This window comes from Panthera leo, chromosome B3 (assembly GCF_018350215.1).
Source record: "Panthera leo isolate Ple1 chromosome B3, P.leo_Ple1_pat1.1, whole genome shotgun sequence".
NCBI lineage: Eukaryota > Metazoa > Chordata > Mammalia > Carnivora > Felidae > Panthera > Panthera leo.
Genome location: NC_056684.1, coordinates 109,624,009 through 109,638,864, shown reverse-complemented (window position 1 = coordinate 109,638,864; position 14,856 = coordinate 109,624,009). Strand labels below are relative to the sequence as shown.

General features: G+C 39.1%; 1 long non-coding RNA gene across 9 annotated transcripts in view; it reads right to left on the bottom strand.

The window, feature by feature from the left end:
* LOC122222808 overlaps positions 1–14,856 on the bottom strand; it is an 83,009-nt gene that overhangs the window by 19,656 nt on the left and 48,497 nt on the right. For 3 of the 9 annotated variants that reach the window (XR_006203877.1, XR_006203883.1, XR_006203879.1), the window contains 2 exons: positions 10,107–10,282; positions 3,735–4,215 (listed from right to left, as the gene is read on the bottom strand). The exons of 4 other annotated variants lie outside the window; for them this stretch is intronic. This is a non-coding gene — a long non-coding RNA (uncharacterized LOC122222808). The remainder of the gene's footprint in view (positions 1–3,734; positions 4,216–10,106; positions 10,283–14,856) is intronic. 2 more of the 9 variants (XR_006203880.1, XR_006203878.1) reach the window with 2 other exon arrangements.

Here is a 14,856-nt window from a genome sequence, read left to right as displayed (position 1 = left end):
CCTGGCTAGGATGAGGTAACTTACATGAGACTAATAGCTACATTCATCGAACACTTGCTGGGTGTCAGGCACGGGACTAAAAATTTCACGTACATTAAGAGATAATGCAGCAGGAGCACGCAATGGTGCGGTCAGTACACACTCAAGTACCATAAGCTGCCATGACCACTTTTGAGCCTCTCAGCAGCTTTATTAGATGAGCATTATTGTATCTACTTTGCTAACAGAGAAAGTGATAACTTGAGAGATGAAGTAAATTATCCAACGTCAGGTGACAGTGCCAGTAAAGCTGGCAGGTGACTCAGGATACTACAGCTCTAGCCTTTCCACTAAGCCATGTTTCACCAGAATACCGACGCTTGCAACCTGGAAGTTTTAGGGTTCTGTGAAACCAGGAAGCAAATAATAACTTTAACAACAACAACAACATCTATACAGACTTAGATAAATCTTGCAAATTAGTAGGCCATTAGCTATTTGAGGTTAAACCTTAAAGAGTATAATAAGTACATACCAGAAGTGCAATGAAATGAGATAGGTTGTGTTTTAAAAATTTTCAAACTCACTATTTATCAGCGAAAGATAATTTTCCTGGCTCTTCTCTCTACAAATACCACCCAGAAATTCTCATATGCCGATAAATGAAGAGAAGTTTCAAATTAGAATTGTGATCATGAGTTGAAGCCAATGGCCTTCAAGGATCAGAGCTGAATAGAAGCGGAAGAGGCTAGGGTCTAAAAGCCCTTGAGGAAACAGGGCCTGAGACGGTCACTGCAGACGGAGACTATGCACAGGGTAGAGCTGTAAATGAGCTCTCTGCATAAAACTGGCAGCCAGACAAGCTGTTCTGCCTTCAAAACAGAAGAAAAAACAAAAACAAAAACAGGGAGTAGAAAAACTCCACTTGTTGGTGTGTGTAGACACATACAGGGACACAAGCTAGCAGGCTGGGCCATGGAGGGAAAAGGAGCCACTAAGAGAAACCGAGACCAAAGCCGCTGCAGGAAGTGGCTGTAGGACAAATTTGTATTGTCTTCAAGGTGACAAAATCACCATGGGAGGATGGAAGGAAGGGAAGGGAACGATGAATGCCTGTCTGGTGGGTGAAGGGAAAACAAAGAGTTGGGTCCCCATCTCCCATAGTTAGAAACCAATAAATAGTTTATAAAACTGAAAAACCAAGAAATAACAATTAAGCATGCTATTTAGAGACATGGCAGTAAACATCAAAATATTTAGCTGTACGAGATGAGAGTAGTTGCTTCTGAAAAGTGGGTAATGGGGAGGAGGAGGCGAGGGTATTGCTATTTTTCTTAACAAAACTTGTTGAATTACTTGACTCTTTATAAATAGAGTGCATGTAGAGGTGCCTGGGTGGCTCAGTTAAGTGTCCAACTCTTGATCTCTACTCAGTTCATGATCTTGTGATTCCTGGGATGGAGCTCCACATTGGGCTCTGCACCGATGGCACAGAGCCTGCCTAGGATTCTCTCTCTCTCTCTCTCTCTCTCTCTCTCCCTCTCTCAAAATAAATGAATAAACTTTAAACAAAGTGCACTGTGTACTATTGATAATGATTAAAAAAAACTTTACTAAAGCTTCCTATTTGTTTGGGTTTATTCAATCTTGTAGATTTTTATGAACAGATTTTTCATGCTAGACACACATGGTCTTTTTTTGGATCATTCTAATTCCTTCAAGTAATCCTTCCCTAGAAGCAGTTCAGCAGAGATAAAATCGCTTCATGAACAGGTTTGAAGTCACAATTGTAAATATTCATATTATCAGGCAGCGTTAATCCTAAGTAGATCCTGAATATGAGGCATACTAGCTTGGATTAAGAGTGAAAATAAAGGGAGCTTTTTTCCCCTAACTTCCCAGCATTTCCAAAACAACAATATTTGAGGAATAGAGAATGGTGGGACTGTCAATATAGAGGGTTTGTGATCCTTAAGAATATGCATCACCATATTCTTATATGGTGATGAGTATATCATATTGAGTATAGCAACCTGCCACTGAATTTAGCAGATACACATACACACGCATGCACATACTGATACACTATAGATACACATACTGGTAGTGTGAATAACTGTATACTTTTAACTTTGATATAATTACAAATTTACAAAATTTACAACAGTCTAAGGAACTTCCATATACCCAGCAGACTTGCAAATTATTTAAATTTTGCACCACTTAATCATTCTCTCTCTCTGACCTATATTTAATTTGTTTGTTTGTGCATACACAGGCATACACATATATGTATGTATATTCTTTCTGAACCATTTAAAATTAAGTTGTTACCAGGTTAGAGGGCAACTGTGCCCTTACCCCTACACACTTTTTGTATATTTTCTAAGAACAAGGACATTCTCTTATGTAACCAGTACAATGACCTAAATCAGAAAGTTTAATATTGATATACTATTACCTAATCTGAAGTCCATATTGTCCAAATTAATGTGCTTCATAGCTATTTCTTTTTCCTTGTCCACAGTCCAACCCAGAATGCCATATTGTATTTAGTTGTGACGACTCATTGGTCTCTTTTAATCTAGACTAGTTCCTCAATGTTGAGAGTATAGACCAGATATTTTACAAAATGTCATTCAATCTGAATGTCTACTGTTTCTCATAATTAAATTCATATTAGATATTGGGACATAATTCAATATTATTCCAATATTGTTAATGTTAACTTTACTCACTAAGTGAAAGTAGTGGTCAAGACATTACTTCATTGTAAAGTTTATTTTTCTCTACACAAATATTAAGTAATTTGTTTAAAAAAATTTTTAAATGTCTATTTATTTTTGAGAGATAGACAGCGTGAGCCGGAGACAGGCAGAGAGAGAGGGAGACACAGGATCCTAAGCAGGCTCCAGGCTCTGAGCTGTCAGCACAGAGCCTGACAGGAGGCTCAGACCCACAAACTGTGAGATCATGACCTAAGCCGAAGTTGGATGCTTAACTGACTGAGCCACCCAGGCGTCCCTACTTTAATAATTTTAAATGACAAATTAAATTTCTTAAATAGATACAGGACCACTCTGTTTCCTTTCATATTGAGCTGGTTGTAGTAAGTTGTGTTTTGCAGGGAATTTCCTCTCAATTATCCAATTTTAAAAATGATAGTTGTTTATAATATCCCCTTATTATCCTATCAAAGTCTGTAGGATCTGTACTAATAACCCTGCCTCATTCTTGATATTGATAAATCTGTGTCCTCTCTATTTCTTTTTTTTAAAGTTTATTTACCTATCCCAATTTACTTTCAAATAATATTTTACCCCTTCACATAGAATGTAAGAAACTTATAAAGCTATGCATCCACTTCTTTCCTGTCTTTACGCATCGTTACACTTTTTACTTCTACATATATTATGAACTCTACATTTTAATTGTCTTTTATTTAAATAACAAGTGGCTTTTAAATTGGGTGCCTGGGTGGTTCAATCGTCTAAGTGTCTGACTTCGGCTCAGGTCATGATCTCACGGTTTGTGAGTTTGAGCCCTGCATCGGGCTCTGTGCTGACAGCGCAGAACCTGGATCCTGCTTTGCGTTCTGTGTCTCCCTCTCTCTCTGCCCCTCCCCTGCTGATGCTTTGCCTCTCTCACTCTCTCTCTCAAAAATGAACATTAAAAAAAAAATAAAAAACATTAATAAACATTAAAAAATCAAATACAATGAGGAAAAAGTATTTTATATATACCTACAAATTTACCTTTTCTGGCACTCTTTATCCTTTTGTGAAGATCCAAATTTCCACACTATATCATATTCCTTCAAGTCTGCTGGTGATGTATTCTCTCAGCCTTTGTCTGAAAATGTCTTTGTTATGCCTTCAAATTTTGAATGATACTTTTGCCAAACATGGATGCTCCGCGGTATTCTGGAAACTGGTGAGCGTTGTTCTATTAGACTCAAATTCTGAACTCTGTCTCCTGTATGGTCACCAGCAATGGTAATCTCTGCCTAGATCTCCTGTTAGCCTGCTTCTTCTAGCTGTGCTGCTTGGCGTTTCTCCCATGAATGTGCAGAACAGAAGTCAAAGATTTGGGCTGAATCTATATGCAGAATTCACTACTCCTCCTATGTGGTCATCTGCTTTCTAGAGTCTTCACTTTTCAGCCATTCTGACAGCCTCAGAGACTAGCCTTTTGCTTGAGTTCTAACTGCTCCACTCCGCAGGACTGGGGAGTGCCCTCAAGAAAAAAGCCATAAAAATTGCAGATTATATTCCGGATTCTAGTGTGACTTTCCTTCTTTTAAGGGTCAACTTCTCTCTAGTTTCCAGCAGCTTTGGTCACTCTCCAGTGCCTTCAAGTACGTATTAATTATACTTTAATTATACTTTATCCAAGGCTGAAAATTGTTATCTATGGGAGCATTGGTTCAATGTGAATTACTCTACCATTATGAAAACAGTAATATGAATAATTAAAAATTATACTTTCTTTGAGTCTTTCAAATTTGAGGTTGTGTGACTGCTATAGGTAGAAGACACGTCTCACTTAGTAATAACTTACTTTCTGGGAATGTAATAGGAAATATGGTTTCTCATGATTCTCATTCTGAATTGCAAGACTGTCCTCTCTTCTGACAAAGTACTCTGTCAAAGCAGTCAAGTGCAAACTCTTTCAGTTGTGAGCCATCCTTCTCATCAAAAACCTCATGATGTACCTTCCTTGTTTTCTCCATTTGTTAAATAAAGAAGAATTTTCCACTCCCTTCTAGATAGTTCTATTTTATTAGTTTTATATGTTGGGCTACTGTGCATGATTTTGTGTAAAGGAAGGGTGCAGCTGTTAAAAAGTTTATAAATCTGAGTCTAAATAATCTTTAATAGTCTCTAAAATTCAATAATTAATATATTGTAGTTTGTTCAACTATAGAGATTGGTATGTGTGTAGAAAAATAACCTTTTGCATAGAAATTCCTATTCCTGGGGCACCTGGGTGGCTCAGTTGGTTAAGCGTCTGACTTCAACCCAGGTCATGACCTCGCAGTTGGGGAGTTTGAGCCCCGCATCAGGGTCTCTGCTGTCAGCGTGGAGCCCACTTCAGATCCTCTGTCCCCTTTCTCTCTGCTCCTCCCCTGCTTGTGTGCACACTCTCTCTCAAAAATAAAATGAACATAAAAAAAAAAAAAGAAATTCCTATTCCTAAGTGATCTCCTTCAATGTGCTGCCTACTTGATAGCAGGTAGAATCATTTATCAACAAAATACTCCTCTGATTTATTTCTATTTGAGCTCATTCAAGGATCCATAATGCAAAACTCCCTTTATTACTAATAATTTTGCCATCAATATTTCTAGTCTGTACTGTATGATATTTTCATAATAGTAATTGAACTAAAGGACAAAGAAAAGATTTTGAGAATTCTGGGAAATGTGTACTGTTCACAGCAAATGTTACTTATACTTAGTTCAAAGGCATGTGTGCAGCCGTATGATGGACTAAGACTTACATAACAGTTTAGAGCTGTAACTGTGCTAACCTTACATCAGACACATTTACAAAAGACTGTCATTGCCCACAGTTTCATGCAATCGCTTTTCTGATTTGTTTTAAGTTTCAGAGTTGTTAATGTCTGGATATTCCTGTTTATACGGAAGGTGGAGATTTCTACTTTGTGTTATGGAACTCATTAGTCGCCTGCTATCATCTTAATCAAGAAAAATAAATATTGTAATAAACATTCATGTAAAGCCTCCAGTGAACTAAGAGCTATTTGAATGAAAAACAATATGCTGATATAGGTCAGAATGTTCCCTCCCCCTTGGTATGTTTGCTAATTTACTGAATGCATTCCGAGGTCTTTTTTTTTTTAATGTTTATCTATTTTTGAGAGAGAGAGAGAGAGAGAGAGAGAGAGAGAATGAGCAAGGGAGGGGCACAGAGAGAGGGAGACACAGAATTAGAAGCAGGCTCCAGGCTCCGAGCTGTCAGCACAGAGCCCCATGCAGGGCTTGAACCCATGAAACGCGAGACCATGACCTGAGCTGAAGTCGGACGCCAAACGACTGAGCCACCCAGGCGCCCCCTGAAGGCTTTTAATGGTAAAGGAAAAGTATGAGGTGTTCTTTTTAGTGTGTTAACCGAGAGCACAATGCTTGTCTTCAGCCCACGTACAAAAGCTAGTATAGTATCTGGTCAAAAATACTGGTAGAGATTCCCCCTCCTACTTTGTAAGCTTCTTGGAGACACTGACTACATCATATTAATCTTTGTGATTCTGTCAGGTACCTTACATGTTGCCTTGCATTTTGGCAGGTGGCCAGCCAATGTTTGTTGAATAAATCCATCTTTATTTTGTAAATTTTTCCATAAGTCAAGTTGTTCAGGTAACAGGAAAATTTTAGGTCCTGATAGCCTTTTATGTTCAGGACATTATTGTCGTTGCCATTCTTATCTCTGCTACTGATGCAATAACTTAAACCCACCTACCAAACCATGCTATTTTAGCAATTAAAGCCTTCTCTCTTTCCTTTAGTTTCCTAAACTGTAAAATGAGGAAGACATCTTCTAGTGATACTTGATAATCAACTGAATGGCTATGTTACCAATGGCAAGTAGTACAAACACAAAGCATTAATAATTCCATTATAGTTGTAAGACTCATATGAGTGGTCAGGATCTTTAATTCTATCATCATATTGCAAAAACAAGATGAGCTCAGCTTAAACAAGAGATTCTTCTGTCAGAAGGGTAATACCAGATAATCCCAGGTAAACACACCGGTGTCTGCATTTTTCAGTGAAAACGAAAGTCTGTTGTTTTAGGCGTGATGATCTTCCTCTTTACAAAATATTAACAATAGCCTATTTTAAAAATGCAAAATAGCTATTGCGGGTATGTAGCTTGTTGGTGATAAAAAGTACAGTTTTTAGACTTAAAACTAACATGTAGTAAGAATGTCAGAAGCAAAGACCAAGAAGTCAGAAAACTCAAAGTATGTTTTGGTATTGGATCCGGGAGCTGAGCCATGTCACTGCAGTAAATGAGGTGGTAGGAAAGAAGCTGAGAAAGGTCCAATGGGATCAGACTAGGGAGGAGCTTAAATCCTCTATTACACAAGCTATCATACTCCATGCTATGGTGAACAGGAAGCCTTGGTTTTGTTTGGAGCAGGGATCTGGTTGTTAAGGATACCATAACAGGAAAGCTAGTCTCATAATGATGTGAAACAGAGACCAGGAGGAAGGGGGTAATCCTTACTCTCACAGAATAGAAAATTAAATCAATACTTTCTATTTTTCCTTATTACTATGAAATATATCATAGATGAAAGAGTAGAATACAATATATAGTTTAAGGAATAATAAACACCAGAATTACTTTCTAAATACACGTTTGCTACTTACGTATATATTCCTATGTCATATTTTTTTTTAGTTTTTCTTGTCCTTGATGTTATACATTGGAATCATATTTTAAGTATTTTTCTGTGATAGCTTTCTCTCCCATTCAGTATTTTGAGGTTCTCATCCATATTTATGCTTATAGCTGTGGTTCATCCTTTTCACCATTGCATAGTGTTTCATTATTTGAACACACCAAGTTTTATCCTTTAATAATGTTTCCAGGTTTTTGGTAACATGAACAGTGCAACTAAGAATTTCTTGCACATGCCTGCTAGTGTATATTAAAAGATTCTCTGCGGTGAATACTTAGGAATGGGATGCCAGATCACTAGAAATGGTATTTTCTTTTTTTTTCCTTTCTCTCCTTTTTTTTTTTCGACTTACGAGGCAATACTAAATTGTTACCCAAAGTCAATATCAACTCTACAGTCCCATCAGGGGCATTATGAGAGCTTCTGTGGCTCCACTTCCTCATCAACATCAAAAATTGACTGATTTTTAACTTTTAGCCAATCTGGTAGGCGTGAAATGGTAGCTCACTGGTTTTAGCTTGTATTTCTCTGTTCTCTAATGAGGTTAAAAATCTTTCCATGTATATAAAAGTACCCTATGACCCAGCAATTGCACTACTAGGCATTTATCCAAGGGATACAGGTGTGCTGTTTCGAAGGGACACATGCATCCCCATGTTTACAGCAGCACTATCGACAATAGCCAAAGTATGGAAAGAGCCCAAATGTCCATCGATGGGTGAATGGATAAAGAAGATGTGGTATATGTATACAATGGAGTATTACTCAGCAATCAAACAGAATGAAATCTTGCCATTTGCAACTACATAGATGGAACTGGAGGGTATTATGCTAAGTGAAATTAGTCAGAGAAAGACAAAAATCATATGGCTTCACTCATATGAGGACTTTAAGACACAGAACAGATGAAAACAAGGGAAGGGAAAGAAAAATAACACAAAAACAGGGAGGGGGACAAAACATAAGAAACTCTTAAATATGGAAAACAAATAGAGGGTTACAGGAGGGGATGTGAGGGGGGAATGGGCTAAATGGGTAAGGGACACTAAGGAATCTACTCCTGAAATCACTGTTGCACTATATGCTAACTAACTTGGATGTAAATTTTAAAAAAATAAAAAAGAATCTTTCCACGTTTATTGGGGCGCCTGGGTGGTGTACTCATTTAAGCGTCCAACTTCAGCTCAGGTCTCGATCTCACAGTTTGTGGGTTTGAACCCCATGTCAGGCTCTGTGCTGACAGCTCAGAGTCTGGAGCCTACTTCAGATTCTGTGTCTCCCTCTCTCTCTGCTCCTCTTCTGCTCATACTCTCTCTCTCAAAAACAAATAAATATTAAAAAAAAATTTTTTTTTAAAGAATATAGTTAATTGTGAGGTGCTTTTAAAAAATAAAAAGAATCTTTCCATGTTTATTGCCCATACATGCTCCCTCTACTGTGAAAAATCTAATCATATAATTTGCTCACTTTCCAGTTGTTTTGTATTTCTTTTTTCATCTACCAGGCCACCTCTGTCTTACATCAGGTTTCCATTTATCCATGGATCTGTTTCTAGCAGCTGTTTTCTGGAAAATTCATTTTTCACTTACTTGAATACTTAAGACTAGTCAACTAAAAAACTATTTTTTTAAAGTAATCTCTGTACCCAACATGGGCTCAAACTCACAACCCCAAGATCAAGAGTCATATATGCTCCACTGACTGAGCCAGCTAGGTGTTCCCTAAAAAGCTATTTTTAATGAAAGCCACAATTGATGAATATAGAACAGTTTCTTTTTTCTTCTTTCTTTTCTTTTAATTTACCAGAAAGTCTTGAAAATATTTAATAATCACTAAGGATTAGTGTGCCACCAGAGGGAGCTCAAAGGGGTCCCTGAATTGTATAGCACGGTGTTCATGCATACACAGAAAAAGGGAGTCTAGCTTACTGAGCGTTTGCTGAATAATTTTCAGTATAACTTACATCAAAATCTTGGAGTTTTGAAGCATTTTGGGGGCACCTGGGTGGCTCAGTCGTTAAGCATCTAACTTTGGATCTCAGAGTTTGTGAGTTCAAGTCCCCACAACAGGTGAGCTTGAACCCCCTATCAGGTAAACTCCAGCCTGATCCAGTGAGCACAAGCCCCACTTCAAGTGAGTCCCCTGCTTCTCTCTCTCTCTGCCCCTCGTTCACTTGTGCCCTCTCTCTCTCTCAAAACAAACAAATAAATAAACTTATACAATATCCTTTAAAGAAAAAAGAAAGAAAGCATTTTTGTAGTGTGTCTCACCTTTCCCTCTAATATTTCACTATTTTTATTTCATTTTCCCATATCACTATGGCACAATAAGACACATCGTTAGATTAAATAACTTGTTTGGTATTGCATTTAGAATTTGTAATGTTCCTCCTGATTCTCTATTAAAGTTTCTGCAACCATTGCAGTCTTGACCCTTCCCTAGACTCTGTGACCAATTCAGAAAGTGAGAAGTTTAGTACATTAGCTCTAGTCACTTCCTACAAATGAAGCTTGTCCCATTCTAGCCTTGCTGGCCAGGGACTAGTTATGAGATTCCGCCACCTCCTAAACCACTGTAAACAACAAGACTGGTGTTTTGTTTTTTATCAACTAGGTTCTCATCTGAAAAGCAGTTTCTGACTGTGTTCCTCCAAGAGACCAAAGTCCTGTCCTGAAACCCAGACCAGTGATACGCACCCCGTCAACTGCTCCTCAGGGCATTAGCAGCTAGGGATCCAGAGTGACTTTGTTAGCTGGAGTGTTTGTTTGCTTGCTTGTTTGTTCCACACTGCTTGCTGGGACAGAGACTAATCATAGAACATAGACAGGCCACAAGCCAAGTCTCTTGGCTGCTTCTCTCTTTGTCCTGGTTGCTAGGAATCCAAAAAATAATTTTATATTTGATTACTATAGCTTTACTTTAGCAGCAATTGAGCAAAAATTTTCTTTGTATATTTTCATCTATTTATTGAGCCAGTGAACCTCTTGTCTATCCACTTTGGAATATGACTATATAAAAAACTGAATCTTTACCATCAAAAGCCGATAGTCCAGCATGAATGCAAGGCATCGAATAAGTTGTAACTGGTATAAAGGCCGAGGGCAGACACCCCTCCCCCAAATTGGGCCACTTTGGCATAAAGATTATTTTGAATTAAAAAGCAATCAAGGGGCGCCTGGGTGGCTCAGTCGGCTGAGCATCTGACGCTTGATTTTGGCTCAGGCCATGATCCCAGAGTTGTGGGATCGAACCTCACGTCAGGATCCATGCTGGGTGTGGAGATTTTCTCTCTCTCCCTTTGTTCTTCTTCCCTGCTTACTCTCTCTTATTCTTAAGAATAAATAAGTAAAGGGGCGCCTGGGTGGCGCAGTCGGTTAAGCGTCCGACTTCAGCCAGGTCACGATCTCGCGGTCTGTGAGTTCGAGCCCCGCGTCAGGCTCTGGGCTGATGGCTCGGAGCCTGGAGCCTGTTTCCGATTCTGTGTCTCCCTCTCTCTCTGCCCCTCCCCCGTTCATGCTCTGTCTCTCTCTGTCCCAAAAGTAAAATAAAAAAAAATGAAAAAAAAAATAAAATAAAAAAAAAAGAATAAATAAGTAAATAAATAATTATTTTTTAAAAAAGAATAAAAATAAAAGCAATCAAAACCCAGCAGATTCAGAGAAGTTCCTTATCTCCCCAACTGCCTATAACATTTTAGATAGAGGACCTGCTCTAGGAAGAAATCTATTACCATAGATGGCTACATTATACTATGAACTAGTATGGTAGACAGGGAGGAATTTAGCAAATCTTGTTTTATCTCAGTCCTCTATGTCCCGTTGTTTCTGGGGGACCTGCAAACATTTGTTTACCAAACATTTACTCTTTTTCATCTTCCTGTGAATTGCATTACTTCCCTTTGAAGTCCCAGACCCTTATCTTCTTCATCTTAGTTCAAAATGATATATACCTCGTTTTGCCTGTCTACAATTTTCACATCTGTGTGGAGTCCCCATACGTACAAAATTAAAATTTATTTTCTCCTGTTAATCTGCCTCATGTCAATTCTTAGTCCAGCTAGAAGGTCCTTGAAGGGGACAGGAGACATGGAGAACACCTAAATATTCATCTTCGTTCCTGGATTACCGAGAAGTCACATACACCAAACCACTGTCCTCAGTAAAAATCCCAGGCCCCAAGCAAAGACCAAGACTCTCTTTCCTTTCCTTTCTTAGTCTCTCATGCTCCTATACTCTCTGTCTTCAATAAACCACTCTCGCTTCCTTTCAGCTGCGTTTGATTTCCATCCTGTTGGAAGCCAAGGCACCCTCTTGGCAGGTCCTGCAGGACCCACCTCTGGGTCCTCAGTCCCAGCCAGCCTGCATCACCAACTTTCAAAAAGAATGTGAAATGATGTATCATTGGAGTATTTGCTAGAATTTCTGAGCTGGGGTTTCACTGATACCACTAGTGACTTATCAAGTGGAATCTTAAGTGTCATAGAAGCTGATTTAATATAAAAGGAGAGAACATGGAGGCGATAACTAGTGCAAATCCTTATCCAGTCTAAAATGAAAAGAAGAAAGAAAAGAGGATTACTGGCAGGGGCCAGGCAAGCTGCATGCATGACTGAACCAGGTAAAGCTGGGACACGGAGAACTGGAAAAGACATGCTCCAACAAATGTCTGCCAGACAGGAATGAGGGCCTAGTGTGGCCAGAGTGTCCCAATGTATAAGAGAAGCTAGAATTTAGAGTTTTATATTGAAAAAATTTTAATGTTTATTCGTCTTTGAGAGAGAGAGAGAGATGTGAGCAGGGGAGGGGCAGAGAGAGAGGCAGACACAAAACCTGAAGCAGGTTCCAGGCTCTGAGCTGTCAGCAGAGATCCAGGCGGGGCTCAAACCCATGAACTGCAAGATCATGACCTGAGCCGAAGTTGGACGCTTAACCAACTGAGCCACCGAGGTGCTCCTGAAATTCTCAATTTTTAACGTCAAATAACTGAAATTTTTTTTGATTGTGCAAGCTGAATAAAATGCCTCTGCTTTTTTATGATCTTTAATTTAGACTGCCTTTTATGATGACTTTCTAAGCATGGATTCATCGACTGAAGCCAACTAGATCTTGTTGTTTCTCCCATATAAATCATCTCTCCCTCATCCTACTGATGGGGTTTTGGAGTGGTGATGGGGGTTCAGAGCAGATGGCCAAGAATTCTTGAACATGTCTTTGGTGCATAAAAGATGATTTTATTAAAGCGTGGGGATAGGACCCAGGGGCAGAAATAGCTGCACTAGTGTTGTAAAGAGTGGTTAAATACTATGAAGTTGGGGGAGATAAAGTCAAGAGGAAGTTTCTTAAAGGGATTTCCACATGCTAAAGAAGACTCACAGATTACTGGAGTCCTCACTATTGTCAAACTAAAGTTGTTTTTCCCTCTAGCAAAGAATTATCATTAAGACAGTAGGGAGTTCCTGGAGATTAGGCTATTGATAAAGTGGCCTTTTTTCTTGTAATTTACTAAGACATTTGCAAACTGATGGAGACTCAGGTCAAGCTTGACTGTGACCTCTATCAGTTAACCATTGGTTTTCCTTCCTTTCCTTTGTCCTCGGGCAGCCAGGAGTAACTGAGGAATATCACACATATCCCACCTGGGCGGTGGGGGTGGAGCATGTCTATGGAGGAGGGCTGGGGGGGAGGTGTTGTCGCTCATGCCTTGCCCTCAGTTTGCCTTATGCTCCCTCATCACTACCACCAACCTTCAATCCCATCCCTATTCACTTGCTTCTAGTATCAAAAAAAGGTCTAGATGAGACAGAAGTAAGTTAAGAGGCATTTCAGTCTCTCTCTCCCCAGAGAAGTTTTCTTTACAGAGGGAAGTAGAATTGGTGAAATGCAAGGGTTTGGGGCTTCTTTGTTTTATTTTGTTTTTTTAATTTTTCTTTTCTTCCCCTGAAGTAGTCTACAGACTAAAACATTATCCCAGAATTTCTTCCCTTTCTAGAAAATGGTCTACCTAGAAAAAAATAATGCAGATTTTTTTTTTTTTTTACTACTGCTAAATCCATGCTTCTGTGATATTGTCATATTGTACAACTCCCTGCCAGTTGATAACTGAATATAGAATGATACTTAAACACACAGTAACAAAGATACTGCTCCATAGTTTATACCAGCTGTCCTAAGAGTTGTTTCAATATCACAGGGACTGTGCTCTACCTTCAGGCAACTAGGTATTCAAAATGTAAGATTATAAATTCTCCTGGAAAACAATTCCACTCTTCAGATATTTTTGTTCACACATGAGTTAGGTAATACTCATGGAGGAGCATAAGGCAAGCTGAGGGCAATGCACCAAGCTCACAACCCCCCCCCCCCCCCCCACCATGGGATATGTGTGATATTCCTTAGGCACTCCAGACTGCCCAAGAACAAAGGAAAGGACAGAAAACAAATGGTTGAACTGATAGAGATCACAGGACCTGAGTCTCCATCAGTTTACAAATATCTTAGGGAATTACAAGAAAAAGGCAGGCAATCTTATCAATAGCCTAATCTCCAGGAACTCCCTACTGTCTTAATGATAAGGCCTCCAGTAATCTGTGAGTCTTCTTTAGCATATGGAAATCCCTTTAAGAAATTTCCTCTTGACTTTATCTCCCCCAACTCCACAGTATATAACCAGTCACTCTTCACACCCCCAGTGCAGCTCTTTCTGCCCCTGGGTCTTATCCCCGTGTTTTAGTTGCTTTAATCAGCTCTGGACCCCCATTACTCCAAAACCCCATCAATACTAACAGCAGATATAACTATAAGACAGTTATCTATTTACTAAAGATGCAAAATAAATTTGATATTTTATAGCAATCCTGAATAAATCCAGATATAGTTAGAATACATTGTTTTTCAAATCTTGTTTTCTCATTAGTCTTTTTTTTTTAAGATTTTATTTTGAAGTAATAACTACTTCTTTTTTTTCAAAACATTTTTTTAAAATGTTTTTATTTATTTTTGAGACACAGAGAGACAGAACATGAGCAGGGGAGCGGCAGAGAGAGAGGGAGACACAGAATCCGAAGCAGGCTCCAGGCTCTGAGCTGTCAGCACAGAGCCCGACGTGGGGCTTAAACTCACGGAGTGTGAGATCATGACCTGAGCTGAAGTCGGACGCTTAACCGACTGAGCCACCCAGGCACCCCAGTAATAACTACTTCTAAAGCAGGACTCAACTCATCACCCTCAGATTAAGGGTCACATGCTCCACTGACTGAACCAGACAGGTGCCCCCCCCCCCCACCTTTTTAAAGATGTTAGTATTTTCTCACTAGTCTTAAATCGACTCAACTATTATTGCTAGAATTTCATATCTCTTCTTGTTTTTTAAAAGCCTATTGATGAAGTTTGGGGGTGATGGTAGGGTAGTCTGGAACTGACAGCCAAGAAAGAATTCTTGAAGACGTCT